Source organism: Hyperolius riggenbachi, chromosome 10, assembly GCF_040937935.1.
Source record: "Hyperolius riggenbachi isolate aHypRig1 chromosome 10, aHypRig1.pri, whole genome shotgun sequence".
Classification (NCBI taxonomy): domain Eukaryota; kingdom Metazoa; phylum Chordata; class Amphibia; order Anura; family Hyperoliidae; genus Hyperolius; species Hyperolius riggenbachi.
The window spans coordinates 30,487,276-30,493,275 of NC_090655.1; positions in this window are offsets into that span (position 1 = coordinate 30,487,276).

Genomic DNA, 6,000 nt, shown 5'->3' on the forward strand with positions numbered 1-6,000 from the left:
TAAATGGAGCAAATCGCCCCACCAGGGGCTGAGCTATCTTCCTGCACGGCATAGCCCGAGCTCAGCTCGGGCTTACCGCCAGGAAGGTTAAGGACCAGTTTCCACTAGAGTGAATCTGCATGTGTTTACTGCATGCAGATTCGCATAACCAAAACAAGTGGAAGGGCCTTTTTCCACTTGTCAGAAATCCTGAGCGTTTTTCTGTGCAGAAAAAATCTGCACGGCAGAGCCATCACAATTCGCATACAATGTATTTAATAGGAAATTCGCAGGCTGTTTTGGTATGCAAACTTTTATGCCAATTCGCATACGATTTCGCATAGAAACAATGGAAAAGCACACAGTCACTGCCAATGAAGAGGAACAGTCTAAGTGGGCAAAATGTCAGATATTAGATTTAGCCATTCCAAAATTATCCAAAGATGCACCCGTCCCATCCCATTTGAGGACACAGGAGCTCTCAGAAATCTTTCTGATGGGAAAATGGAATCTCTTCTAAAGAAATTCTGGGAAGCTGTTGCAGCTTCGTGTGCACCAAATTTAGCAGCAACTTGTACTGCTAGATGTTTAATTATTTGGTTGCAAGAATTGCAAACTCTTTTGAAGAGCGGTTCTCAACCTGAGAATATTTCTCAGTTGGTTGCGACGTTGAAATTAGCTGCACAATTTCTTGCAGATGTGTCTAGAGAAGCTGTCAGAATTTCTGCACGTAGTTTGGCGTTAAACAACTCTGTTAGTCTGTTAGGAGATTCCTAAGGCTGAAAAACTGGGATGGTGATGGTATCACTAAACAAAAACTTTGTGCTCTCCCGTTTTAAGGAAAATTGCTGTTTGGCTCTGCTTTAGAGTCTGTACTCGAAAGAGCAGGAGAAAGGAAAAAAGTTTTTCCAGTGAGTAAGAAAAAGAAAACTTCCAAAAAGAGGTTTCGGCCCTCTATGAGGAATCAGAAAAATGAGTGTGGCAAAATAAAAAATCAAATGCGAAAGAATCCCTTTAAAGCACAGTCACAACAATGACTATGTTTAGGTGGGAGGCAGGTTAAAAAAATGTCTTTCCGGCATAGCAGAATATATCAAAAAACAAGTACATCTGCAGAACCATCAAACGTGTTTACAAAATTCAATTTACTCAAGTTCCCCCAAGATCTTTCAGGGTAACGAGCTCTCTTCAGTCCCCAGTCCAGCAGGCGGCAATGGAAAAGGCAGTGGGATCTCTTTTGCAGAAGGGTGTTGTGGAGGAGGTACCTTCACCGGAGAGGAGGAAAGGTTTTTATTCCACTCTCTTCCTGGTTCCGAATGGTGACTTTCGCCTTATCATCAAACTTCGGTCTCTAAACCAGTTTGTGAAGTACAAGAGATTCCGCATGGAGTCCATTCACTCCACAGTCCTCCTTCTGGGGAAGAACTACTTCATGGTGTCCATCGATCTGATGGATGCATACTATCATGTCCCCATCTATCCAATGCACTGGAAGTATTTGAGAGCAGCCATAAATATTCAATCCCAGATCCTTCATATCCAATTCAAAGATCTCCCGTTTGGGATTTCGAGCGCTCCCGGGATCTTCACAAAGATCATGACAGAGGTCGCTGCCTTTTTAAGAATGCAGAAGATTATTCTAGTTCCCTACCTAGATAATCTTCTGATAGCGGCACAAATAAAAGATATGCTCCAAGATCATATCCAGATTGTGCTTGGAGTTCTGAAGGATCTGGGATGGATTCTGGATGTACAGAAATTGGATCTAATCCCAGGACAGGAAAATACCTTTGTAGGAATCTCACTGAATTCAACCTTGCAGATCTCCTGTTTGCCAGAAAAGAAAGTCGATCCTTTAAACAAAAGTATTCAGGTACTTCTGAGAACAAAGTCTGTCACAACAAGACAGGCCATGAGTCTCCTGGGAATATTTTCAGCTTGTATCCCAGCCGTTGCTTGGTCTCAAGCAAGGTACAGAATATTTCGTTCCAAGGGTGTTTATTCAGAAATAATTCAGTTAACAAACGTGCCAAAATATCAAGAGTTCCCCACATGTGGGGAATATCTCACGGAACAAATAGTCAAAGTCATATAGAACAGATGTTTGGCTTAAAAGCCTAAAACATAGAAAATTGCATACATGTAATACAAGAAGGTAACCAAAACATCTTATCATTCTTGCTATAGGACATGGGGAGGAGGGGACGTAGGAGAAGGCGGGGACAAAGAGAGGAAAAAGGTAGGGGATGAAAGGGTGGACCATGAGTGGGATTTCCACGTCATGCCAATGGTACACCCAGTGGAATGGGGAGGAGAGAGTGGGGGGGGGGAGAAGAGGAGGGGGTAAGATAGGTCATAGGGGGTGGGGCGTACCTTGATAGACTTTCATGTTCAGAGCGAGCTATAAGAGACATAGAGTGTGAGGAATCTCACAAGTTCAGCTGCCAGGATAGCATGTAGGTCGTTACCCAATGAGTATGTAGTCAGAGACCTGGGAGGTAAAGCTATCCTAGGAGTGTAGGACATAGGAGAGACCTGCGTTGTCCTGCCACTCAATCCATGGATCCCAGACTTTAAAGAAAATTTCAGTTGTATCAAAGATCTTAGCTCTAATGTGCTCAGAAGTCATGGTATCATTAAGGTTGTGAAACACTTCGTCCACTGACAGCTCATTTGATTTCCATTTGGAGGCCAGGTGTCTTCTAGCTTATGAGAGTGCGAATTGAACCAATTTATGTGTGGCATATTTTACTGATTTAGGGCGGTTACCTAGTAAAATTACAGAGGGATCCATGTCAGATTGTATACCAGTGATTAGTTGAATTTTACTCCAGATCCCTGACCAAAATGCATGTGCCTTAGGGCAAGCCCACCAAGTGTGCCATAAGGATCCAATCTGTCCGCAATTCCGGAAACAATATGGAGAGCACGATGAGTTAAAAAGGTGCAATTTGGCGGGGGTAAGATGTATTCTGTGGAGTAATTTAAACGAAGTCTCTATAGACGATTAAAATAGAGAACCCCGTGTCAGTGATGTGCAACAATAGGTCCACTTGGATTCAGAGATCTTCATCCCGCCATCCCTCTCCCAATCAATCTGGGCTTTAAGCTTACCGTCTATCGTGGGGTAAGAAAGGATTGCGTAAAGTTCTGAAATAAAACCTCTATCAATGGGCCCATTCTTGCACCTGACCTCAAAGGGACAATATGTCAGGACTTCTCTTTTGGGGTCCAGAGTGGACAAATATTCAAATATTAGGTCCAACCTACCCCACTCTTCCTTGGGAACGTTATGGTTCTTGATAAACTGAATGGGGGTGGAAATTTTGAAAGAATGTACAAATTTTCCCACTGTCTGGAATCCCTTGGTATACCACCATTTAAATTGGTTCATAGATTGGCCTGGTACAAAGTCTGGGTTGCGGAATATCTGGGTCATACACGAGGGTGTGGATTGTAACCGCATAACAAATCTAATTTTTGACCACAGACTGAACGAGTGGGCTGAGACTGGAGAGAGTTTCCTAATTCTGGCAATCGGGATCTTCCTGGCCCACATCAAACCTGCTAGGGATAGGGGAGACACTAGCTGTGATTCAACTTCCACCCAGAGTGGAGCCATCAATGGCTTAGCGTTCACTGTTGCCAACTGAGCTATCTGGGCTGCTCTATAGTAGTTAAATAAGAGTGGAGCATTAAGTCCTCCAAGGTCTCTGGGCCTAGCCAACGTAAGGTATTTTATTCTGGCCTTCCGCTTCCTCCATATAAACTTTTGTATCAACGTTTGCAGGTGTTGAACTGGGCCTTTCGTTACAGCTACGGGAATAGATCGAAATAAATACAGCAACCTAGGTAGGAGCGTCATCCTGACGGCTGATATCCGACCAAGCATGGACAGGGGATAGTCCTCCCAGCTCTCCAGATCATGAATCAATCTAGAGTACATAGGGGGATAATTTAATTTATAGAGGTTAGAGGGGTCCGCGGCTAGCTTGATGCCCAAGTATTGAATATATTGAGATTGAAATTGTAATCCATGTCTCTTGGCCAGAAGTGCCGCGTCTGTCTGGTCCATTTCTGAAATCATGAGTTCAGATTTTTCTAAATTTAAGCGGAACCCAGAGAAGGGCGAGAAATTTTCGATCTCCTCCAACAGCTTTGGGATCGAGTCGCGGGGCGAGGTGAGGGTCAAGAGGACATCGTCAGCAAATAGTGACGTTTTGTATTCCCTGGACCCCACCCTCACCCCCACTATCTCAGGGTTCCGTCGGATCTTTTCTGCCAGGGGTTCCATCATTAGCGCGAATAATCCCGGCGATAAGGGGCATCCCTGCCGCGTGCCCCTCTGGATTGAGAATGATCGCTTGGTAGTGGAGGGCATCTTCAGAGTGGCAGTAGGTCGTGAATATAATGCCGAAATGGCCTTCAAATAATTTCCCTGCATCCCATATTTCTGGAGAACCGCCTCCATGTATGGCCATCGTATCAGGTCAAATGCCTTTTCCATATCAAGAGCCAAGATGGCCACACGTGTGGCGGTTTGCTTACAATAATGTTGCAGGGTGACAATCTTACGAATGTTGTCTGGGGCTTGCCTTTTTGGCACAAAACCAACCTGGTCTCTGTGGATTAAAGCCGGCAGGATGTTATTAAGTCGCTCCGCCAGTATAGCCGTAAATAACTTATAATCTACCCCCAGAAGAGATATGGGGCGATAATTTTTGGGTAGCAATAAATCTCTTTGGGGCTTGGGTATCATCACAACTGCCGAGGACAGAAAGTCTGTCTTTTTGCAGGTGGGGGGATAAAAGGGTCTCGTACTTTTTATAGTATATGGGGGAAAAGCCATCGGGTCCAGGGGCTTTAGCCCTTTTAAGCTTCTTAATTGCCAGGTGGATTTCCTCCTGAGTTATATCAGCATTTAACATCTTAACTGTGTCCGCGGTCAGGGTCTTTTTAATAGTGGTGTCTAGAAAATTTTGTCTCCTCTGGGCATAGTTATTATCGTCTTTATCGCTATATAATTCCTTATAATAATCAGAGAATATTTCATATATTTTGTCTGGGTTAGAAGTAATGTTTCCATCCTTGCCCCTAATTTTGAGGATTCGATTAACGGTCTGTTGGGCCCGAAGTTTGGCTGCTAGCCATCTTTTAGGTTTATTTAGCTGATCATATGAGGCAGCTGCAGTCCATCTAAGAGCCTTTTCTGTCTCTGAGTTGAGAAGGGTATCAGCCTGCAATTGCAGATTCTGGATTTGTTTTAGAAGGAATCTTGATGGCTGCAACATATTAACCATATGAAGCTTATGCAATTTAAATTCAATATCGGAGATAATCTTATTTCTATCTCTCTTGAATTTGGAGCCTGCCTGGATCAAATCTCCTCTCACTACCGTCTTATGCGCAAGCCACACTGTCATCGGGGATGTGTCTCCAGTATTGTTCATACGAAAATATTCAGAGATCTTGTTCTCGATTCTATTACTAATATCTGGATTATACAAAAGGGCCTCATTCAGACGCCAGGGGGCTCTAGATGTTTTGGGGGTTAATGAATTTAGAGCTATAAGTAGGGGGTCGTGATCTGACCACGGACACAGCAGATTTCTGGCATAAATCAAGGAGGGAAGACTAATGAGTGAAATGAGTATAAAATCAATCCTGGAGTATGAATTATGGGGGGCCGACATATATGTGTAGCCTCTTTGTTTGCCGTTGCTCTCCCTCCAGGAGTCCACCAGAGAGTGAAGCTTAAGAATTTTTTCAAAGAGAGCTTTAGCTCTTTTAGCCTCTGTTGGTCTTTGCGGGTGCGTTCTGTCCAAATTATTGTTTGGGGTAATATTAAAATCTCCCGCCCAGACCAAGGTATCAAACTTCAAAGTTAGAAGAATATCCGATACTCCGGAGATAACCTCCACGGTCCGGCCAGGGGGGGGCGTAAATGTTTGTAATGCAAAGTATTTCATTTTGATATTGACCAAGGAGAATACAATGTGTTCCCTCGGAATCAGTGAGACA